Source organism: Leucopleurus acutus (genome assembly GCF_964270905.1).
Source record: "Leucopleurus acutus genome assembly, chromosome: 2".
Lineage (NCBI taxonomy): Eukaryota > Metazoa > Chordata > Mammalia > Artiodactyla > Delphinidae > Leucopleurus > Leucopleurus acutus.
The window spans coordinates 39,338,804-39,364,077 of NC_139143.1; the positions used below are offsets into that span (position 1 = coordinate 39,338,804).

The 25,274-nt window shown below is 38.3% G+C and overlaps 1 pseudogene across 1 annotated transcript; it reads right to left on the reverse strand.

Moving 5' to 3' along the window:
• Positions 1-3,605: 3,605 nt before the first annotated feature.
• Positions 3,606-4,988, reverse strand: LOC309958012 (ferritin light chain-like; annotated as a pseudogene). The gene is made up of 2 exons: positions 4,963-4,988; positions 3,606-4,138 (listed from the first exon to the last, which is right to left on the reverse strand). The product of its transcript is annotated as a ferritin light chain-like (transcript).
• Between the last annotated feature and the right edge of the window lie 20,286 nt (positions 4,989-25,274).

Genomic DNA, 25,274 nt, shown 5'->3' on the forward strand with positions numbered 1-25,274 from the left:
AGAAATTAAATGCTGAAATTCAGGATATACAAAATGCACATCTTGATTTTATTTCACCAGAAGATGTAATTCAAACTTTACTGGATCATTTAAAGTGGTTAAACCCTCAGTCTTGGATTACTGGAAGGTTGTCAGGATTTATTACCCTGGCCATAATTTGCCTATTGTTGATAATAATCTTCTCATGTCTGTTTCATATCCTCATGCAACAGTATACTACTCTAGGCACTAAACTACATGGAATTATTTTGCAGCAAAAGTTAAAAAATAAAAAAGGGGGACCTGTGGGAAGCAGTCAGCCTTGAGAGCAGGCTACAGACATGCCAGACATGCCGCCGCTGCTCAAAGGGACTGTCCCTACTTGTTCCCCTCCTTGTTCCATTCCATGGGAGATAAATCACCAGGGCCCAGAAATCAGAAAGAATGTAAAATGAGACAAGCAAAGCTGTCTCCCCCCTGCACATGCAGGTTATTTTTGATGATTCTGGGTTTATGGGTTTCCTCCCAGGGAAGTTAACCTTGAGCCGAGACAGTCTGTAGATAATGTAAACCACCATCTGGCAACCTTCCTTTTTCTAGTCTATATAATCTGCCACTGTAGCATAATAAAATTTGCCTTGCAACCATCAGTTGTCTTGGTCCTTCTGACCCCATTCGTCGGTGCTACTTCAGTTCCTTACCCCTTCCCTTCTGACCCTGGGCGGTGAAATCCTGTTTCTCCGGCTGGTCTGCGGCACACATGAATATATGTTTTTGTCTTGCTGTACTGCACATATGCTGTCTAGTAACATATATTGTCTGCTAGTAGTGTTCTAGATTATGTCTTTCCAAAGCGCTGAGGCAGTGCACCTATTCTGTAGTTGCAGCTGATGCCTGAATGTATCCTAGCTGACAAATTATTGATTAATAAGAACTTGAATTTCTGAAAGATTTGTACTGTTAACCAAAACCTGAGCAAGGAGTCTCAAATGTAATTCTTAGCCAGAATTACATGTTAATGAACCATTTAACAGTGTAAATCAAGGAACATCAGTGTAAGGATTTCTTTTAATTTATTTTTTATCTGCTTGAAATATCAGTTAAAAGTTGCCAGCTTGGTTGCAGATGAACAGACGTTTGAAGTTCACCAAACTACTTAATGTGGAATAGGATAATAGACTTCCAGCGCCCTCAAGGCTGTGACCTTGCAGCCATTTTACATAGCACATCCTCCTCCTATAGGGATGAACCTTTCCCTGGCCCGAAAAGTAGCAGCTCTGTTGAAGCTTTGCTTATTGTAACAGGCTTTTGTTTCCAGGTTACATGTCTGTGGAAGACTTAATTCTGAATAAAGATATAGATATTACTGGAAACTAATTGTTTTTTCTATTATACTCCGCTTTATCAAAAAAAGTAAAACATTTAAATTGTGCTACAGAAATTAAAATGTTGTCTTGCAATCTTTAAACAATAAATGAATGAATTGCCCTTAAAAAAAAAGAATTAAGCAGTTAAGCTGTTGGTCCCACATCAGACAAATTATCCTTATACCTCCTGTCAATATTGTTAACAGAGACTGTTATTTTATTAATCCTTATGATCCCGTGATTCTTTCTTTCATGTTTCAGGGCACAGCAGGTGAGAGAGTGGATTTGTTAAGCTGGGTGGGTTTATCCTTCTTTTATGCGTTCATTCAATTTTATGTACACTTACTTATTGTACACACAGGGCAATAGAAGCTGCTAAAGCAATCATTGCTATTCTGTAAAACAACAAGGCACAGAAGCAGATGTCTTATTTCTGAGATTTCTCCCCCCAGGATTATTATGATTAAAGATCCTTTCCCCCCACTCCCTGGAGAGGACAAGGGGCTGCTCGCTGGAGGATTTTTAATGACTTGGGGAAAGGCTCAAATATCTCCCCATTATGGTAATCCACCCCAGGGGCAAACGACACAAGAATATTATGAATTTATTTTATTTTTCTATCCTTGCAAAGGTAATACTCAGCTCATTAGAATATGAAAACTATACTGTCAAATTTCAGAATTACATGGATGAAGAAAATCACCAAAGTGGCATCATATCATGTGTGTTATAGTTGTATTTACTATATTGACTATATTAACTATGTTGTGTTAACAATATATTGTATAACTATATATTGAAAAGGCAAAATGCTGTAACTTATTTCAGAGAAAATAATTATGTTGGCAAACCCCAAATTGTACATTGTAGACAGGTCCTAGGAAAAGAAGATTTAATTCATAGTGAACAAGAGGTTAGCTTCTGTTTTCAGCCATGTGCTATTTCAAGAATTAAACGTCATGAATAATACAGGATATAAGAGGAATAGTCTAAAGACGGAAAAGCACATTTTGATTAGGAAAGAGAATTTAAGGCTTAAGTCATTTTTTTTTAAGGAAAACTGCCTTATTACTATGAGATAAGAAAATTGTTTCCTTCTTTTCTTCCTTGCTTTCTTCTTCTTTTTTTTAACCTTTTTAATTTTGGATATTTGACCTCTAAGCCTAGATGACTGAAAATGCCTCCTCCGGGCGTCAACCTTTTTGAAAGACTTTTTCCCCCTCCCTAAGGGCTGTTTGTCTCTTGGAGGCATTGTCTACATTACTCACCAAGAGGCAAGCATTGGTCCTTGCACTAAATGCTGACATCTCCTGATAAGAGGGAAGCTGCAAAGTAGAAGAATTGAAGGTCAATATGTTGCTATTGGTCTCAAGCGCATTGATGTACATTTGTGTATTGGGGAAGGGGAGTGAAGCTTGAGAGTGGGCCAGTGGGGAGGGGTAAATATTTTGTGATGCTGTCTACCTATGGGCTTATAAAGTTTACAGCTGCATTAGGAGGACAAGCATTACCATTAGCATGAAAAGTAGGGCAGACCTCAGTTGCAAAAGCTTCTAGCCATACACATAGGGCAATACGTAAATGATACACCTTACTGCATTCACCTACTCACCCTCCCCTGTTCACGCTAATTGGAAATTTCAATCCATTTCAGAGAAGTAACACAACTATCAATCATTTTCCCTGGCACGAATCTTCCAGGAGGAAGAAAATGGAATACACCTAGCAACAGAGCTCACGCACTAGCCCATGTGTCTTAGATTTAATATCTGATCACTAGCTGGATTGAAGCCAAGAGGTGGTTCACAAAGTTGCTGCACATTAGAATCACCTGAGGAACTCTGAGACCTCCCCATGCCCAGGCTCCTCCCTAGACCTACTGAATCAAAATCTCTGGGGCTGGGACCCAGACAACAATGTTTCTCTTAAAAGCTCTTTAGGTAATTCAAACGAGCAGCAAAGCTTGAGAACCAGCCCAATAACGGGAACAAACTTATTTCACACAGATAAAGTGGGGCAATTCATATGTTAAAAGAACATGAATATATATATATGTATATATATACACATATATATATATTTCTTTTTTTCTCTTTATTCTGTTTGTGTTTCAAATAGGCTTTTTGTTTTTCTTCTGCAAAAAGCGTTATTGTTTCCATTTGGTCCAAGGCTTGGGAGAGGGTTCCAGGGCAGTTACAAAGCTGCCTAGTGGCTGCAGAGCGGGGCATCAGGCAGAAGCTCTGACGCCAGAGGGGCTCCTCAGAGGCCGCTGGACTTCAGAGACTCCTGTTTGTGCTCGAGGGTGAGCCTTTCAAAGAGATACTCGCCCAGCACAGCCTGCGGACCAGCCAGCCTGCGGAGGTTGGTCAGGTGGTCGCCCATCTTCTTGATGAGTTTCACCTGCTCCTCCAGGAAGCGGCTCTCCAGGAAGTCACAGAGGTGGGAGTCTGCGTGGGCGGAACGCAGGGCGATAGTGCCTGGTTTAGGTTCTTCTCCCTAAGAATGGCGGCTTCCACAGCGTCCTGGGTTTTACCCCACTCATCTTGAGAAGGCTTCCGCGCATCCTGGAAGAGGGCGCGGCCACAGCACTGGTTTTGCATTTTCAAGAGACGCTGGGCGCCCTCACACTTCTCCTCAGCCAGTTGGCGAAAAATGTGGCCCACACTGTCCAGAGTCCCATTGTTGCTGTCGAAATAGAAGCTCAGAGAGAGGTAAGTGTCCCCAGATGCATGTTAAACAGGCGGTGGATGGCGGCCTCCACCTTGATGGAATAATTCTGACGAACCTGGGAACTCGTGGTTGATCAGTGATAAGGAACTAAGCTCAAAAACCGGTGTTGGCCTGTCCTGGAGGCTGAGGATAGCTGAGTGGCTGATTCCAAAGGTTGCGACAGGAAGAAAGGTTGGAGGGTGGTCGGGGGCTGGAGCAAGGAGCGTCCCTGGGTCTGTTCATTCCAAACACTGTTGAAGCAAAAGACAGAACTGCAGGACTGCTGAGCGCACTGCCTCAAATAGGCTTTGATATAAATGAACAAGAAGTCCAAGCAAGGACAAAACTTACCCTTCCCCCCACCAAAATAGCTGGCGATACTAGAATCTAGACCTGGGAAGGGATTCTTTCATTACTTTCTTAACATTCCAAGCCACTAGAGCAGTGGTTCTCAAAGTATGGTCACCTTGTAACCAAGCAGAACCCTATGGGGCCTTCCTAGGACAGACCCATCGCCCATATCCTCTGCTGTAGTTCCTCTCTGAAGTACTCAGATAATAGTATCTCAGGCATGTTTCTTGATTTTTAAGATGCTAAAAACCACCACCCAATGGAAGAAATTAACTCCTTGATGATCATGAGCACGTGGCCCCCAGACCTTCTGGCACCTAAGGATGGATAATGTTACCTGCCCTGTGGCCTCAACATCAACCAATCACAGGATTGTGCATGAGCTGATCACATTCCCTGGGACGTCCCTCCCTCACCTGGCCTTTAAAAATGCTTGGCTGAAATCCTTTGGAGATTTCAGGGTGTTTTGGAACTCGGGCCACCCCTCTCCTTGCTCGATCCTGCAATAAACCTTTTTCTGCTCCAGACTCCAACCTTTAGGTTTGTTTGGCCTCACTGTGCTTCAGACACACGAACCTGCATTCGGTAACAACCTGACCAGCTTTACCAGCGTCCCCTGATAATGTGTCAGATATTCAAGTTTTAGGGCCCTGTCCCAGCCCTATGGAATCAGCAACTCTGGTGGGGCTCAGTGATCTCTGTTACAACAGGCCCTCCAGATGATTTTTAATTCGCATTAAAGTTTGAAAATATCTGCATTGTCAGCTGGCCAAAGCGTCCACCAGCAGGTGAAGGGGAGTGGCGCCTGGAAAAGATAGGGACCAGCCAAGGCAAGTACAGCAGCATTTGCCGTGGTAGTAATGGAGAATGCCTTTTCTCCACTGGTTGGCACAGACTAGGATCTGGGAGCAGTGGCAGGGTTATTTAGGATGCTTTACATTTCAATGTAGAGGGACCGCTGTCCTGGTTTGCCAGGGACTTCCCCTGTGTGAGCACTTAAAATCTCATCCTGGCAAACCCCTTAGCCCTGGGTTTGAAAAACTTAGGGTATAACATGAAATGTAGGGGAAACATGGTCTAGGTTTTGGGCAAGTCACAAGTGCTAATTAAAGCTAAGCAAGTATGGACAACATCTAGCGTTCTTTAGCCCTTTGCGGGGAGGTAAATCTGATTGGGTGAAAGGACTTATTGTTAAGAGATCTTTGTAGAAACATCCCCTTCTGCTTAGTCCACTGGTTCTCAGTTCTGGCTAGACACTGGCATCGTCTGAGGAGATTTAAAATGATTTTATTGGTCTAGGATGACCAACCATCAGTGTGAGGGTTTTTAAAAAGTGCTTCAGATGATTCTAATGTGCAACCAAATTTAGGTGCCACTGTTTAAGCTTTTGAACCGCTGCTACATATTTTCACCTCATCTTCCTATGAGAATATCCAACTGTAGTTGAGGTTTGTTTTTTTTCTTTTGCTTTTTTTAACTGTCTTATTATAAGATTAACTGTCTTAAATAAGGTTGAAGGTACAGAAAATCTTGCTAGTCCATCTGGTATAGCTGGATACTTAGAATAATATCGTTAAGATATATACCATTTAAATATTGTGACTGGGCTTTTTTTTTTGAAATTAACATATGCATTGAATTACTATGATCTCTTGAGGTTGTCATGTTGGGGAGCTATACCTCTAATCTGCTGCCATTGCTAAATATCTGGACACCTCTTATTAGGAATTGCTTTTAAAAATCTTTAGGGATTAAAATCAAGATTGCTTTATTATTTGTACTGGGACCACAAAAACCTCACAGAGTTCCCCCGCTGTACCTTCTACCCCAACTCTAACCCTTGGCAACTTCTAATCTGTTCTCCATCTCCACAGTTTTGTTATTTTAAGAATAATATGTAAACACAATCATGAATTACTTAATCTTCGGAGATTGGCTTTTCAAAATTTTTCCCTCGGCATCATTCCCCTGAAGTTCATTTCAATTTTTGCATATATTAATAATTTGTTCCTTTTTGTTGCTCGGTAGTATTCTATCATAAGATTTTATCACAATTTGTTTCAACATTCATCCACTGAAAGACACTTGGGTAGTTGCCAGTTTTTGGCTATTATAAATAAAACTGCTATGAACATTTATGTGTAGGTTTCTGTGGGAACTTAATTAAGTTTTTGTTTCTTTTGGATAAATGCTCAAGAGTATAATTACTCTTGAGTAATTACAATTACTCAATTGAGTAATTGTACAATTGAGTAATTACAATTACAATTACTGCATTGTAGGGTGAATCTACTTTTAGGATTAAAAGAGACTGTCAAGCTGTTTCTCAGAGTGGCTAAACCATTTTATTTTCCCACCAGTGATGTGATAGAATTTTTCTACATACTCACCAGCATTTGATGTTGTCACTATACTTTAATTTTAGTTGTTCTCTGACATCTCATTATGGTCTTAATTTGCATTTCCCTAATGGCTAATGATGTTGAGCATCTTTTCATGCGCTTCTTTGCCATGTGTATATTCTCTTCCATGAAATGTCTGTTCCTGTCTTCTGCCTATTTTCTAGTTGGATTTTCTTAAGTTGTTTGGAGAGTTCTTTGTATATTATAGATACAAGTCATTTGTCTCATGGGATTTTCAAATATGTTTTCTCACTGTGTAATTTGAGTTTTCATCCACTTAAAAGGATCTTCTATGAAGCATTTTTAACTCATTTTGATGAGATCCAATTTATCAGTTTTTGCTTTTATTGATCATACTTTTGGCATCAAGTCTAAGAATTATTCCCCTAGTTCTAGATGCCAAACATTTTCTCCTATTTGTTTTTCTAAAAATGTCCTGCTTTTATATTTAAGATTATGATCCACTTTGATTTAATTTTTGTGTAAGGTGTGGAGGTTAAGGTTCATTTTTTGTTTGTTTGTTTTTGTCGAGGGATGTCCAACTGTTTCAGTACCATTTTTTGAAAAGTCTGTTCTTCCTTGATAGCTTTTGCACTGCTGTCAAAAACAAGTTATATGTATTTATGTCAGTCTATTTCTGGGTTCTCTATTCCATTCCATTGATCTATGTATCTACCCTCCATCATTACTGCAAAATCTTGAAATTGGGTAGATTAACTCCTCCCATTTTAATCTTCCTTTACGAATTGTTTTAGCTATTCTTCAGCCTCTTCTTACCACATAAATCTTAGAATAAGCTTGTCTATATCCACAAAAACCTTGAGGGCATTTTAAGAGTAATTGTGTTAAGCTTCTTGTCTTGGGGAGAATTGACATCTTTATTATGTTGTGTTTTCTAATCCATGAACAAGGTATGTCTCCTTATTTGTTTGGGACTTTTTAATTTTTCTTCATCAGCATTTTGTAATTTTCAGTATAGAGGTGCTATAAATGTCTTATTGGGCTTATATTTAAGTATTTACTTAGGTCAGTTGTAAATGGCATCACATATTTTTATTCAAGCTTCTATACATTTGTTATTAATATATAATTTGACAAAATTGTGGTGATCTTGTACTCTAAATCATTTACAAACTGATATTATTTCTCAAGCTTTTTGTGGATTCCTTGGTATTTTCTCCATTTAGATTATCATCTCATCTTCAGATACAACTTTACTTCTCCTTATGCAATATAATAGGATATATTACTATTCAACATTCAGTAGGATATGTTCCTTCCTATTCAACATAGTAGGAATAGTCCTTTTATCTTTTAAATAAACTTTTTAAAACTTTAACTTTTAAATTTATGTATTTATTTATTTTTGCTTTATTTTCTTACTAGAACCTCCAGTAATATATTTAATAAAAGTGGTGAGAGCAGATATCGGTGCCTTGTTTCTGATCTTACAGAGAAAGCATCCAGTCTTTCACAGTTAAATATAATGTCGGTATAGGTTGTTTGTAGATCATCTTTATGTTTCAGTATGTTCCTTTCCTATTCCTAGTTTGCTTGAAGTTTTTTTTCTTCTTTTTTTAAAATCATGAATGAGATTGGATTTTGTCAAATGCTTTCTCTGCATTAATGGATAGGATCACATGACTTTTCCCCCTTAATCTATTAGATATGGTGGATTACACTGTTTAATTTTCAAATATTTAACCAACTTTGCATAACTGGAATAAATACCACTTGGTCATGGTATACTATTCTTTTTATATATTTCTGGATTTAATTTGCTAATATCTGGCTGAGGATTTTTACAGCCAATTTCATAAAACATATTGGTCTGTAGTTTTCTTCTTTCTATACTATCCCTGTCTGGTTTTGGTATCAAAGTAATACTGGCTTCATAAAATTAATTAGGAACTGTTCCCTCTACTTCTGTTTTTTATCAAATCATGTAAAGTTGGTGTTAATTATTTAAGTCTTGGGTAAAAGTGAAACATCTAAGCCTGAATATTTCTTTTGGGAGTTTTTAAATGAAAAATCCGTGTTTCTAATGGTTACAGGAAAATTGAGATTATCTATTTCATCTTGGCTGAGTTTTGGTAGTTTTGGGTGTAGAAGCATTGGCCCATTTCATCTACATTTTTGAATTTGTAGTGTAGACTTGTTCATAATAACTTGTCCCTCATTAACCTGCAGGATATGTCATAGTATCCCTGGTTGCATTTCTGATATCTGTGATTTGTACCATCTCTCTTTTTTTTTTTTTTTTTTTTTGTGGTACGCGGGCCTCTCACTGTTGTGGCCTCTCCTGTTGTGGAGCACAGGCTCCGGACACGCAGGCTCAGCGGCCATAGCTCACGGGCCCAGCCGCTCCGCGGCATGTGGGATCTTCCCGGACCGGGGCACGAACCCGCGTCCCCTGCATTGGCAGGCGGACTCTCAACCACTGCGCCACCAGGGAAGCCCTGTACCATCTCTCTTTTTATCTTTATCAGTCTTGCTAGATCTTTATTGATTAGATTGTTTATTTCAAAGAACCAGCCTTTTGTTTCATTGATTTTCCCCCCCATTTTCCTGTTTTCAGTTTCATGGATTTCTGTTTCATCTTTATTATTTCCTTCTTTCTGCTTGTTTCGTGTTTTTCCCTCTTCCTTTTTTACTATTTTAATATAGAAAATTAGATTACTGCTTTGAAATATTTTCTTTCCCAATTTAGTGCTATAAACTTCCCTTTCAGCATTGCTTTCACTTCATTCCGCAAACTTTGATCCGTTACATCTCCATTTTCTTTTATTATATGCATTTAAAAATTTTTCCTTGATGCTGTCTTTTTTACCCATGAGTTATTTGGAATTGTGATGTTTAGTTTTCATGTGATTGAAGATTTTCCTGTTGTCTTTCTCTTATTGATTTCTAGTCTGATTCCATTATGGCTAGAGAACATACTCTCTATGATTTTAATTCTTTTAAATCTGCTAATGTTTTTTTATCGCCCAGTATATGGTATATGAGTGAATGTTCCATGGACACTTGAATATGTATTCTGTTCTTATTGAGTGTGTTCTTTAAATGTCAGTTATATCCTGCTGATTGATGATGTTTTCAGTTCTTCCATATCCTTGCTGATTTTTCTCTGGTAGTTCTATAAATTGCTGTGTTGAAGTCTCAAATAATAATTGTGGATTTAAAACTTTCTCCTTTAACATTTTTTAGTGTTTGCTTCATGTATTTTGAAGTTCTGTTGTTTGGTGCACACACATTTACTATCACTAGGTCATCTAGGTGGATTATTCCTGTTATCTTTATGTAATGACTCTCTTTGCCCCTAATAATTTCCTTTGCTCTGAAGTCTACTTTATCTGATGTTAATATAGCCATTCCTGCTTTTTCTGATTAATGTTCACATGATATACCATTTTCATCCTTTTACGTTGAACTACCTATATCATGATGTTTAAAGTAAGCTTCTTATAGACAGTATGTAGTTGGACCATGCTTGTGATTTTTTAATCTACTCTTCCAATCTCTGTCTTTGACTTGGTTATTTAGATCATTTACAGTTAATGTAATTATTGCCATGTCAAAGATTTGGTCTACCATGTTATTTTTTGTTTTGTCTTTTACCTTAGTTTCTCAATCCTGTGTTTCTCTTATTTTGCCTTCTTGTGGATTTTACTTAAACATTTTTTAATAAGTCCATTTAATTTAATTTATTTAGAATCATTTGTGTATACTGTTTGTATAGTTTTCTTAGTGGTTGCTTTTGGCATTACACTATACATATGTAACTTATCATAGCCTACTGGAATCAGTGTTTTATTACTTCAAGTGAAGTTTCAAAATTTTACTTCCATTTAGGTCTCTTAATATTTCCCAGTTTTAAAGTATGATTTTTTTGTAGTATTTCCTTTCTCTACATTGAGAACCCCATCAGATGGTGTCATCATTTTTGCTTTGACAATCATATAGAATTTAAGAAACTCATGAGGCTAATGATAGTCTCTTATATTTACCCCATTTGTTTTCACCCATCCCATTGTTCCCCTTTTCTTTCTGAAGTTCCCAGTCTTCTGTTATTGTTTATGTTTTCATAACAGTAGGTGATATCTGGGCTTTCCAGTGCCATTGGATATGGGTTTCAGGAAACACTGAGCCTGGCTCACTTAATGCTACTGAGTTGGAGGGTTTGTATATGTTGGGCCTGTTGGCACAGCAGATGCTAGCAGATTAGACTAATGTTGATGGGACTAGTGCCACAGGAGGATGGGTTCCCATTCAGGCTATGCTGCTGCTATAGTAGATCAAGTCCCCCTCTACCCCAAGTGTGGGGCAGTGACCTGCTGCTGTCACTGCTTTGTATTAGGCTGCTTTTGCCTCCGGTGTGTGGTGGGATCCCTTGGAAGCTACTGCTGCTGCTGTCAATCACAAGGTTAAATTCATTTCAGAAATACTTAAGTATAAATATATAGCCTGGCTCTTGTAGGACCTCTGTATTTTTTTTATGGCTTTCATACAAATTACCCCAAATTTAGTGACTCAAAACAATGTAAATTTATTACCTTACAAGTCTGACATTGGTCTCAATTGAGTAAAGTAAAAGTGTTGGCAGGATCGACAGATGAATGGATAAAGATGTGGCACATATATACAAAGGAATATTACTCAGCCATAAAAAGAAATGAAATTGAGTTATTTGTAGTGAGGTGGATTGACCTAGAGACTGTCATACAGAGTGAAGTAAGTCAGAAAGAGAAAAACAAATACCGTATGCCACACACATATATGGAATCTAAAAAAAAAGAAAAATTGGTTATGAAGAACCTAGGGGCAGGGCAGGAATAAAGACACAGCCATACAGAGTGGACTTGAGGACACAGGGAGGGGGGAGGGTAATCTGGGATGAAGTGAGAGAGTGGCATAGACATATATACACTACCAAATGTAAAATAGATAGCTAGTGAGAAGCAGCCACAAAGCACAGGGAGATCAGCTCTGTGCTTTGTGTCCACCTAGAGGGGTGGGATAGGGAAGGGAGGGTGGTAGGGAGATGCAAGAGGGAGGAGATATGGGGATATATGTGTATGTATAGCTGATTCACTTTGTTATGAAGCAGAAACTAACACACCATTGTAAGGCAATTATACTCCAATAAAGATGGTTAAAAAAGAAAAAAGAAGTGTTGGCAGAGCTACATTCTTTTCTGGAGGCTCTTATGGGTGTTTCTGTTCCCTGGACTTTATCTGCTTCCAGCGGTCACTGGTAGTCCTTGACTCAGAGTCCCCTTTCTCCACCTACAAAACCCAAAATGCTGCATCTCTCTGATTCTGCTTCTATTAGGACATCTCTCTCTTTCTCTTTCTACAGTTGGGAATGGTTTTCTGCTTTTAAGGACTCATGCAATTAGATTTGTTCCATGAGGTAATCCAGGATAATCTTTCTATCTCAAGGTCTATAACTTCAGTCATATCTGCAAAGTCCTCTTTACCATGTAAGGTAAGATATTAATAGGTTCTAGGGATTAGGGTGAAGGCATTTTTAGGAGCCATTATGCTGCCTCCCACACCCTTAACAAGTGACCTTGAGCAAATTACTGAGATTTTTAAAGCCTTACTTTCCTCAAACATAAAATGGAAAGAAAGATAACTAGTTAATACCATGAAAGTGAAATAGTATATATGAAATGAACTAATTCAAAAAATAAGATTTCTTCTTTTTCTTTATGATTTACATTATTCTCAGAGTTCAGTTACTTGAAGAGTTACTTTTTTTTTAAACAGAACTAAGGACTTTCAGGGTTCAGGTGCTGTAAGATTGTCTGAATTATCTGAGTAGCAATTAGCTAAGCACAGGTGTAAAACATCTGATTTACTCCCTGGTGTTCTTTATCTTCTCATCCCACTAAATCCATATCCCTTGTCTAGCTCCAGCCAGTAGAGTCAGAGCTTGTTTTACTGTTTAACTAAAGTTCAATTTAAATTCTCTCTACATCTCCAGTTTCTCAGCCCTGGTTGCATATTATAATCACCTGGGGAGATTTCAAGCCCTACTGATGCCAAAGTTTTACCTATCATTGATATTTGAGGAGGGACCTGGAATGAAATGCTCTAGCTTATGGTTTTTGGAGCCAAATCAGTCTACACTGAGCCAAATCATTTGCGAGATCACCTCTAAAAAGGAATTTATCTGTGGTGACTAATGCTCTTCCTTTGTCAGTATGCTTGTCCCTCTTCGGGGGAAAAAAGAAGGGGAAAAAAACCCCAGCAGTTGGGCTCCTTGAATTACAACCTGATGCTGTGGAATTAGTGTTGGCTCAGAGCGCACATCTTCGGATACCCATTCTCTCTCCTGCTTCCTTGCATGAGCTTATATCCTTGGGCAGTTTTTCATCCACCACCCTGTTTTGATTCTAATCTTAGCAAGTAAAGTCTCCCCTTAATGAAATAGCATTTCATGAGACTTACTGGGAGCATAGGTCTGTTCCAGACCTATCCTATGTTAGCTAAAGCAGATATAAGTGATGTATTTTTGGCATTCATCCTTGTGGGTTGGAGAGAAAAGACAGAATTTTATCCTTTAGGTGTCATCTGACTGGGCAAATGGGCTCTTTCCCTCTACTGCCTACCGTGTAAAAAACTGAGGGTGTTACCTCTAGAAGGTATCTTCTAGGTATCAAAATAGTTCAGATAAGTCATATTTCTCAGTAAAAGGTGACAAAACTATGGCTTAGGTGGTGAATTTTCCATGTCAATTTGTCTGGGCCACCATGCCCAGTTATTTGGTCAAATATTATTCTGGATATCTCTGTGATGGTGTTTTTGTGTTTTTTAAAATTTTTATGTTTTATTTATTTATATTTTTGGCTGCATTGGGTCTTCGTTGCTGCACATGGGCTTTCTCTATTTGCAGCAAGTGAGGGCTACTCTTTGTTTTGGTGTGTGGGCTTCTCATGGCGGTGGCTTCTCATTGCAGAGCATGGGCTCTAGGTGCACGGGCTCAGCAGCTGTGGTGCACAGGCTTAGTTGCTCCATGGCGTGTGAGATCTTCCCAGACCAGGGCTCAAACCTGTGTCCCCTGCATTGACAGGCGGATTCTTAACCACTGTGCCACCAGGGCAGTCCCTGTGATGGTGTTTTTGGATGAAATTCATATTTAAATTTGTGGTGGACTTTGAGTAAAGCAGATTATCCTCCATAATATGCATGGGCCTCATCCAATCAGTTGAAGCTCTTAATAAAACAAAGACTGACCTCCCTGTCGCAAAAAGGAATTCTGCCAGAAGACTTACAGAAATTGAACTGCAAGTCTTCCTAGAGTCTCTAGACAGCCTAACCTGCAGATTTTGAATTTACCAAGCCTCTATTATTGTGTGAACCAATTGTTTAAAATCTCTCTCTCTCTTTCTCTATCTTTATATAGATATGGATATAGATCTAGGTATCAATACTGATATCTAGATCTATATCTATCAGTATATATGGGCACATTGTATACACATGTTGTTGGTTCTGTTTTTCTGGAGAACCTTGACTAATACAGTGGCCCATATAAATAAAAGGATGAACCCAAGTTCACCCAGGTAGAAAGTAGTACAATGAGAACTGGAACTTAAGGCCTCATGACTCATTCAGCTGTGAACACTGACCCAGAACTGGCGTCCGCACACTCTGGCCCACTGATCAGATCTCGCTTGACTCCTGGTTTTGTACATAACGTTTTGCTTGAACACAGCCGCACTCATTCATTAACATATTGTGCATGGCTGTTTCTGTGCTACAGCAGCAGATGGGCAGTTGCAACGGAGACGTATGGTACAGAAAATCCAAAATATTTACTATCTGACCCTGTACAGAAAAGATCTGCTGACCCTTGCTCTAGGATGCCATCTGATTTCTGATAGCACCGAGGAGAATAATTCATGCACATTGGGATAGATTGTTAATCTCATGTCCTCCTTAGGTCAAAGATCTCTTAAATGCTCACCCTTGCAATAGCCAGCCTGGGGAGCATTGTCTGAGGATGCAGAAATATTTCTTGCCAGGTCTTTCCAATCCACACTGCTCCCTGACTATGGTTCTTAAATCCTAATTTTTAAAAAAATTTTTATTGGAGTATAGTTGATTTACAGTGTTGTGTTAGTTTCAGGTGTACAGCAAAGTGAATCAGTTATACATATACATATATCCACTTTTTTTTTTTCTTTCTTCGGTACGCGGGCCTCTCACTGTTGTGGCCTCTCCCGTTGTGGAGCACAGGCTCCGGACACGCAGGCTCAGTGGCCATGGCTCACGGGCCCAGCCGCTCCACGGCATGTGGGATCTTCCCGGACCGGGGCACAAACCCGTGTCCCGTGCATCGGCAGGCAGACTCTCAACCACTGCACCACCAGGGAAGCCCCAATTTTATTTTTTTTTATAGTCTTTTCCAAATAGCCCATTACAGAGTACTGAATGGAGTTCCCTGGGCTAATAAGAAGAGCAGGTTCTTATTAGTTATCTATTTTATGTATAGTAGTGTGTATATTTCAGTCCCAATCTCCCAATTTAGCCTCCCCGCCACAATCCCCTGGTAACCCTAAGTTTGTTTTCTACATCCGTGCCTCTGCTTCTAAAACCTGTCTATTTTAACCAACTACCACTCATTGCTTACTGTCTCTGGCTTCATGTACTTGATAATAAATCTACTTCTTTTTCTATCCTGGATGATATGTTCCAAGGACTGAGATAATATCTTATTCTACATAATTTGTCCTTGATATTGTCTATCTTGGGGTCTTCATCTATGTCCCAAAGAAGACAGTCACTCTGTCTTCTAGTACTACTACTAATACCACATTTTATGGCATGAATTTGACCCAATGCACTGAACTATATCCCTTTAGAAGCTGTAGGCAACCTGTCCCTGGGTTTTAGCACAGGGGTAGAACTCAGATTAGTGTTCAAATTTAAACAAATCTACTTGATCAGAAACTTTTTGTCTCACCATTTATTACACAAGTAACTTCTGTCTTTGCATCTATGATATAAATATTTTTAATTTCCTAAATTATCTGAAAAATTATTTAGAGCTTCCGTTTCAGTAGGCATTGGAATTGCTGTGTTATGACTATTTCATTATTTTATTTCCAAGTGTTAAATTAGGCTTCAAGCTTTGTCCAAGAGTAGACAGGAAAGGGTTTCAAAAGAAATGAAGAGTGGGAAAGACTTCTGATGCAAGGGAGACTTAATAAAGATTTGATTTTGAATCAACAATTTATAATAATGGTTTGATTTTGAATCAATAATTTATGTCGGGCTTCCCTGGTGGCACAGTGGTTGAGAGTCCGCCTGTCGATGCAGGGGACACGGGTTCGTGCCCCGGTCCGGGAAGATCCCACATGCCGCGGAGCGGCTGGGCCCGTGAGCCATGGCCGCTGAGCCTGCGCGTCCGGAGCCTGTGCTCCGCAACGGGAGAGGCCACAACAGCGAGAGGCCCGCGTACCGCAAAAAGAAAAACAAAAACAAACCAAAAAAATAAAATAGTTTATGTCATTGCAAAATAGCTCCCTGGTGAAATTCCATTCTTTGGTAATCATTAGGTACAGAAATTAACAATCAAAATATGCAGTGATCTTCTTCATTTTTTAAAAACAAACCTATATCTAGATGAGAGGAGAATTCATCTCATAACTCAGGCTCTGGTCTTATGACTCCAAGTCCTGTCTTCTTTCAAATATACCAGTTAAGTTTCTGTCTAACTTCTTGAGCATGAGGTAAGGGCTTCAGCTTTCATCCTCTTCCTCAGTATATAGCTTGGTGAGTATGAGTAAGGGATCTAAAACTTGAGAACTTGGGTTCAAATCTTGACTCTAAAATTTACTTGCTGAGTGCTCTTGAGCATGTTATCTGTTTTACCTCAGTTTTCTCACCTATAAAATAGAGATAACATTACTTCTCTCAGGGAGTTGCTATGAGGGTGAAAGAGAAAATTCATACAATGCAAGAATTTATCAGTTCTTGGAACACAATAAATACCGAAAAATAATGTTAGCCATTATCAAGGCCCCCTCATTTTATGGATAATATAGATTAGTTTATATAGGTCTAATATTTACATATACATAAACAGTTTGTACCTATGTGTGTGTATACGTTCTTCTTAGAAATTGAGCAGTCAACATTCACATCTAAAAGTATGTGCTCTGTGAAATGTAGATCTGTGTACAGACACAGTGCTATAGTTATCTATTGCTACATAATAAAGAAGTCCAAACTTAGTGGTGAAATAAACAAAAATTTTAATATGTGCCCAGATTCTGTGGGTTAGCAATTCAAACAGTACACAGAGGAGATGGCTTGTCTCTACTCCATGACTGATGTCTGAAACCTCAGCTCATGAGGATTCAGATGGCTGGGTCTGGAATCATCTAGATAATTTTAATTCACATGTCTGGCCCTTGAAGACTGGGCCCAACAAGGACTGTTGACTGGAGTGCCTCTAGATGGCTGCCCATGTGGCTTGGACTTCTCATAACGTGGTAGTTAGGATTCAAGATAGAGTATCCCAAGAATGAGTGTCCAGGGTTGAAGCATTCCACGAGAATCATGCAAAAGCTGCATGACCTTTTATGACCTAGTCTTAGATGTTACATAAGATGTACATCACTTTCATTATATACTATTGCAGGCTTTGGAGACCATTTTCCATAAAGTGTCAGACAGTCAATATTTTAGGCTTTACAAGCCATACAGTCTCTTTTGCAACTACTTACCTCTGCTTCTGTGATGTGAAAACAGACACAAACAATATGACTTCCCTGTGGCTTCCTCTGCTCACCTATTAAAAAGGAGGATAATAAGACTGCTGTGGTGAGTTATATACTAAGTGCTATTTAAGCATTTGCTATAATGATTATGTATACTCGAAGGCAAGGAACTTGCCCCTTGATCGTCTCTGTATTCCTAGTGCGTAAGAAGTCCTAGTGCTTTTCTAGTGCATTGTCTTAGGATAGAGATAGCTCAGTATAGTTCTTCTCACTATAAAGTACTGTTACGTTGAAAGTCTTTGCTTGTGTACTAATAATCTATGACATATCTGCTGAGGACAAGGAAAGGAATAGTTTTAAAACTGCAATGGATAACAAAAGATTGTATGATGTAATGCCTTTATTAAGTAATTATAAAACTAACAAATGATCATGGTAGAAAATTTGAACTCCTAGACAAAAGAGAGATCAACAAAATTTGGAGTAACTTTCAGAGTGTAGAGTTGTCCATGAATATTAGTGCTTTCATATTTTCCAAGACTTTAAGTAGACTCTGCTTCTTAAGAGTCTATTCATGATATTTTACTTTAATGATGTTTTCATCATGGGGACACACAGACACAGAAATCTGTTAAAAAAGAAAGAAAGACATGTAAATCACTGATGTTTCAGATAGCCACATGAAATAAAGTGAGAAAGGTCAACAAGCTGAAAGAATGTGGAGTAGCATCTCCTTAATTGCTTACATAACTCTGATAATTACCTCTTTGTGGATAAAGTAATTAATGGAGAATCTAATTCAAGAAAAGTGTATGAACTTCAAGCCTTCTCAAGGCCAAGTATTTCTTTCCACAAAAGGTTTCTTTCCACGGCCATTCTTCCCTATTATCAGACAGGGAAAGAGTATTGTATGGCAAAGGATCTTCCCGAAGGAGGGTGCTTCCCACACTGACTGTCATAAATGACTTCGGAATTACTGTTGCTGTATTACCAAAATCTTAAACTGGGATGCGGTCCTTAGTTAATTTTTAGAGCTACAAACTGTCAGATGGCTCTGAAATAATAATTGTCTGGGTATTCTTCAGGGTGATCACAATATGGTAATGACGTTCAGGTATCACTAAAAAGAAGGAAGGTGTGAGTCTTCCTTTGGTTCCAGAGTGAAATGCGAGGTGGAGTTGGAGTTGGAAAAGAGGCCCACAACCAAGTGATAGAGAAGGAAATGTGAGGTCATTAGTGAAAAACCAGGTTTAAGTTAAGGTTAAGAGGCATGAGGAAATGGTCAACTGTTACAGTATTACAAAGATCATCAAAAAGCATATCCGTGAATGTGGTTCGTATTGCAATCTGCTGAAAAAGAGACAGATATCCTGGCCTGGCCTTCATGGAGATTATATTTTATTGATTCTGATAATAGATTATTGCTGAAAAGGGCCTCCTATAAATTATAACCATGCAAAGGCAGCAAGATAATTTTTTTTCTTTATGTATGTGTTTCTCATTCCTACTCACTTCTCTCTTAGGGGAAGAGAAAATCACAAAAAACAAAAATGTCAAGTCTCAGCTATTCATTTTCAAAATAATTTTTTTATAAATTCCAGTGGAGGCAATAGGTTAACTGTTAAGATTTGTAAGTCTCAAAAAGCTAGATTTTTACAAAGTGTAGCCAAATTTTATTCCATAAATAATAGCTTTGGAAAGAATATGCGATGATGCAAAGTTGGAAAAAGCTGGTTTTTCTTCCGTGAATGGCTTCACTGTGTTGGGAGAAGAGGCATAGAAGAAATCAAAATAATTAAACATGGGGTGAGTTTTCCTGATAGGGGACTCTAGTGCTTTAAAATAGACTAGATAATCCTAGGGATAATCTGAGGGTAGAACAGACCAATGCCTCATTTCCAGTCTGGTACCCTGGAAGAAAACAGTGTATTTCCTTTGAGGTCTTGAGAGCTTTTTCTTCTGCTTTGTTTTGGTTTTGGTTCATTTTGTAATCAACCTTATTAAGGTATCATTTACATACAATAAAATGCAGACATTTTTAGTCAACGGTTCAGTGACTTGTAATTAATGTATACATTTGTATAACTACCACCCCCATAAAGATAGATAACAATTCTCAAACCCTAGAAAGTTTCCTCCGAGGCTTTTGCAAAAGTATCCCCATCTCCCACCCCAAGGCAACCACGGATCTGTTTTTTATCTTTAGAGATGACTTTTGCCCAGTTTAGAATTTCATGTAAGTTGAATAATACAGTAGGTGCCCTTTTGATCTGGCTTCACTTGCTCAGCACATGGTTTTTGAGATTCATTCATGTTGGGATGTTTTAAACCAGAACTTTAGCCTGGGTGGCTGATGTTGTCTGAAGGCACCTATAGGTACATCTGAGTCTCTGGCATTGTCACTGTCTGTTCTTGGCTCAGTATTTTCAACTTTACTAAGAAGCACAAGGTTGAAGTAATGAAGATCATTGTCAGTATAATGGAGGTGAAGTGGGTTCTGTTATATAATATTCTCAGCATAAATTGACCTGCTTGGAATCATTGTGTTGATAATCGACAAGGATACTCTTCCTCCAAAAACCTTGATACTATAAAACTTCTAAAGGACGCTGTCCTAGGACTCTTTTAATTTTCATGTTTTGGGAAACATTTCTGGAAAATTCAAATGCTCACAACCTGAGAGAAGCAATTATTCACCTGAAGGCTGACTCTGCTAAAGTTGAGTTGTCCGACCTTTACATGCTGATAGAACCCAAATAGCCTTGCGAAACAATGCTCTCTTATTGGATATAAGCATAAAGATTGTTTAAGATGGACGTGTATATGCAGTAAAGTGAAAAAACAGAATCTTTGAGTTTCCCTTGCTGGGTTTTTTATTTTTTCATTTAAGTTTCTATAGCGTATGCTAATAGCTCAGGGTAACCTCAGGTTAGTTTTAGGTCCACTCTTTACATAAATGTTGAAGTATTCCATACCCACCTTTTTTCTACCTTCCTTCTTCTCTTCCATCTTTCCTTTCTAAATTCTTATAATCCATTATACTTAATCCTGCATTTGCTGAGGTGGCAATTAGTGTAGGAAAATTGAAAGCACTGTGAAATTTTGCTGTTCAGAATGCATGTTGACCAAATTCTATATTGAGAAAAGGTCTGAATTTACCCAGAGTAACCCTTTCTCAGCATCTTTGAATAAAGGCCATAGAAACTGGTCTATATATAATATCCTGACAGGTATGTAGAATTCATAGCACTTGCCATCAAAGAGGTAACCTAGCGTAGATGCATATGAATGCATTTAATAATCGCTTAATTGGCAGCAGTGCCAACATACACAGTTTGTTTGGTTTTATATCATTCTCATTACCTGCTGATTACCACTGTATACATTGCTAATGGCGTGGTTTCTATGGCTTGTGAATTTCACGGCCAAATAATATGTAATTTATTGCACACTTTAGTGTAGAAGATGGAGACTCCATAACTTTTCATGTGCTCTTTGCCACTTTGGAATGCATTACACTGAGATCAGGCAAAGTAATAAATTTATTTCAAATGTGCGTGATAGCTAAACATCAATTAGGACTGATGGGCAATATTTCTTCTTCCAGTAACATAACAGTTTTTAAAGACTAAGCCATTGAAAGTGGAGTTACTGAACATGGGACTCAGTTCACTGGGATCCCTTCTTAGAAAAATAAAGGACAACTTGAATTGGATTTGTGTGGCTTATTCAAGTAGTAACTAATCAGCTACATCTTGGTAAACTTAATTTGTCACAATCGTTTGGTATTTTATTAACTCTCTTCCCCTTCTTCCCCCGACTCTCACGAGAACGGACCATGAGTATCTTCAAACATACTAAGTCGTCTTCCATCCCTGTTAATCTAAATACAAAAGCACACTTTCCTTGTCCAATGTAACTGTCTTTTAGAGTAGCTGGGGTTTTAATTCTCTACAAAATTAAAACCAGCAAAGAGAAACATTTTCAAGGAACCATCACATTGTAGAGCTTTAGAAAGAAGACTTTAGAATTAAGGGCAACTATATCATTTTATAGCTAAAGCACCTGAGGCCTAAAGTAGGAAGGTAACCATCGAGGTCAGGGAAAGGTGTGGAAGATCAGGTTTCAAGCTAAGGAAGAGTCTACAGGGACTCAATCTGAGCAGGTCAAAAACTGAAAGGAGACCACGAATGTTCTGGGAAGGCTGGCATTGGGCCTCCAGTGTGGGATTCAGACAGGGAGTGGGCCTGGGGGGAAACTGAGCTTCTGCAGTAGGCAGAGAAGTCCACCTCACCTCCGGAAAGTGCCACTGACATCAGGGAGTTGAGGGGAAAGAGCAATGAGTTCCAGTCCACCTGAGAAAGCAGGCCAGTCTGATTAACTCTGAATTTAGGCTTATTTCAGATACTTCTTGAGAAAGAACTTGGACAAGAGCAAGTCCCACGCAGCCTCTTTTAAATCCATGCCCAGTATTTTCTGGTGGAGCTGCTAAACCCTCCAAGTGACTCCAGTATTTTAATTTCACTCTATATTTAATTCCAACAGTTCTATGATTGATTATTTAATGGGCAAATAAGTAGGGTCACAAAAGAGTATGAATGTATTTTACAGAATGAGGATGGGCGGAGTGGAGCAGTCTGGAATGGGACACCAATGAAAAGGGATCTTGGTAAATAAGAACGTCTATTAGAAATGGAGAGGAAATCGCAAGGAAATTAGTGCCTGACACCACGCCCTTCTCTCTGCATGTTTAGAAGCTAGTTTCTAATTTTATTTTCATAGGAGATGTCCCTGTGATGAATTGCCTTTTACCTCCACACCATTTATCACATGCACATATTGTGAAGTTTGTGTGAGAGAAAGCAAGTATTAGAATTTGTCTTGCAAGGAGCTATAAACACTTCCTGGAACAATCTAGGATAGAAGGAAAAGGAAAGGAAGGTGGAAACAAAGGAGAAAGACAGCTAATGATGCTGGAGTCTCTCGCTGGGATTTGTGGGATTTCGTTTTGAAACTAAGTACAGTAAGTCAGAACTTGACTGATCGTTTCTTGATCACGGTTTGTTTTCATTTTTGTTTTTTTTCTTGCTCTCTCATCAGTTACTCCAGCCAGTGCCATGTCATTTTCAGTTTCAGTAAGTATGCCTGTCTTGTTTCCATTCGCATTATTCATGCAAACGTTGATGGAACTGATGACCCTGAGTTATCAAGGAAACATTAGATACACCAGTAGATACATTTCTTAATTTTAGAAAAAAATTACCGAGTGAAGGTTAAAATAACTCCTCTTAAGTTTGTCATTTAAAAAAAACTTCTCCTAACATACAATACCTCATTGCCTAATAATGCCAGATAAATGAAGAATTCCTATGTATTCATGAATGCAGCCTAGTCTGTATATTTCTTGGCAGGTATGACCGTTACCGAGGGTGACGGCCTAGTTTGCTGGCCATGTCCTGTCTCCTAGAAAGTTGTAGTTTCTGTTGTCTTTCAGTTGGTCCATTGGATATCAGAGGTGAATTTATAAAACTATACTTCCCTTTACACTTACTTTTTTGTTTTGTTTTGTTTTACTTGAAGTCTAGTTGATTAACAATGTTGTGTTTCAGATGTACAGCCAAGTGATTCAGATATATATCTTTCTTTTTCAGATCCTTTTCCATTATAGGTTATTACAAGGTATTGAATATAGTTGCCTGTGCTATACAGTAGGACCTCGTAATTTATCTACTTTATATATAGCATACACTTACTTTGTGTGATCCACGCTGGTCAGACCACATGACTATTTTCACTTCTGATATCTTTTCAGGTCCAACCTCAAATCTTTGATAAGAAGATATTTTAAAATAAGTTTAGCATGTGTGTGCTCTAAATCCAACAGTAGTTATTAGAGATATGGTTTTGCACTAGGAATTCTTCGCTTTTCTGTTCTTGGCCAACCAACTGAAAATTAGCTTTTATTTTCTGGTTGGTTTGCTAGATGTTTATGACTATAATAAAAGTCTTAAATTTTGTCTCATATCTTAAAACACAATCTGAATTAGTAATGAATATTGTGCTATACATAGGGGCTGTGATATAAATATAGTTTCTAACTTCAAACACATATAGCCTAGAAGGGAACACAGACACATATGCAGCAATTATGGCAACTGCATTTGTTTACTAAGTGAAATAGTACTGAGATGGATAAAGTGCTAGCAAGCCTTGAACAGCCAAATCAGCTTCAAAAATAGATGTGCAGTTCTTTAAAAGTCTTTTTCACATTTTTCCAGCTACAGGTAGAATATAACTTAGCATAAAAACGGTATGGATTTTATTTTAAGTAATTTAGCATTTTGACATCCTCATAATGAAATTAAATCCAAAAGGAGATTTCTCTCCATGATCTCTTGAAATGGTCTTTGATCATCCACAATATTTCCCATCATCACAAAGGTGGTAGCAAGGGCAGGAAACTCCAACATTATTAAAGTTTCATAAAGCAAAGTCAATTTTAAGAATATAATGTCCCCCAACTGACAAAGGTCTTGACAGATAATTTCAAGGGAAGCATAAATTATTTTCTGTTTGTCAGAGGGCAAAAATATTTAGGTTGAGTTAATGAATGGTAGAGTTTTTGAGTGGAGAGTGTACTTAAAATATTATGTAGATCTGTACTGTCAACAGATGCTAGCCACGTGGCATTATTTATATTTAAACAAATTTAAAAATAAGATTAAAAAATCAGTTCCTCAGTTGCATTTGCCATATTTCAAAGATGTTTATTAGCTCCATGTAGCTATTGAATACTGTAATGCATGGTACAGATATAGAATATTTTCATTATCACCAAAAATTCTATTGAGCAATACTAAAATTATACCCAGATGTTCACAGAGAAGGCAACCAAGTCTCAAGGAAATAATATAACTTCCCCAAGATCACACAGCTATGTGTTTAAAGAAAAACAAAATGACACAAAGGAAATAGTAACAGAGGCATTAAAGAAACCCAGTAAGTTTCTGGAGCAGTCAAAGTAAGGTTTGAAAGTGCATACTTAGCTGTTAGCAGGGTTGAAGCTCTTGATGGTTGGTAAGATCTACCTGCCTGAATTTGGACATTAGCATTTTATGCAATGAATTAAAAGCAAAAAATCATTTCAGCGAATGGCTGCCAGCTCCATAGTTTTAGCCACTGCCGTGCTTCCAGATTATGTTTATCACTTTCATATACAGGGCACCACTGTGAAATGTAATGGTTTATCTGACCCCAGAGAAATCAAGAAATCTCGTGGGGGTTATGGCTATATTTGAAAAGGTTGATTTTTAAATGCATCATGCAGACTGGCCCTGTTTTAAAAGGGATTCCTGCCATCAAATAATCAAAATGTAAACTCTCTTCTCACCTTGCAAAAGTCAAAGAGAGTCCCTGCACCTTTATTATTTCGTTGAAATCCAAATATTATTTTTCCATTCTCTAATTTGTTTTCCTCACAGTGTGATCAACTATTGCCAAGGAAGGAAAGGATAGATTTATCAATCAAAGTTTGCTAAAGGCCCCCTAGGTAACTGAACCCTCAGGAGAAACAATCGTCATGTATTCATTTTCTGTTGTTTCAGTATCTTCGTAAAGAATCATTTCAATATGTTTGGTTCTGTAGCAGAGGTTCTGTGAAGTGCTTATCTTCCTCAGAGGTGCAGAAAGCCTGCGAGTCTGTGAGTAAAGATGGGTAAGGAGAGAGAGGGA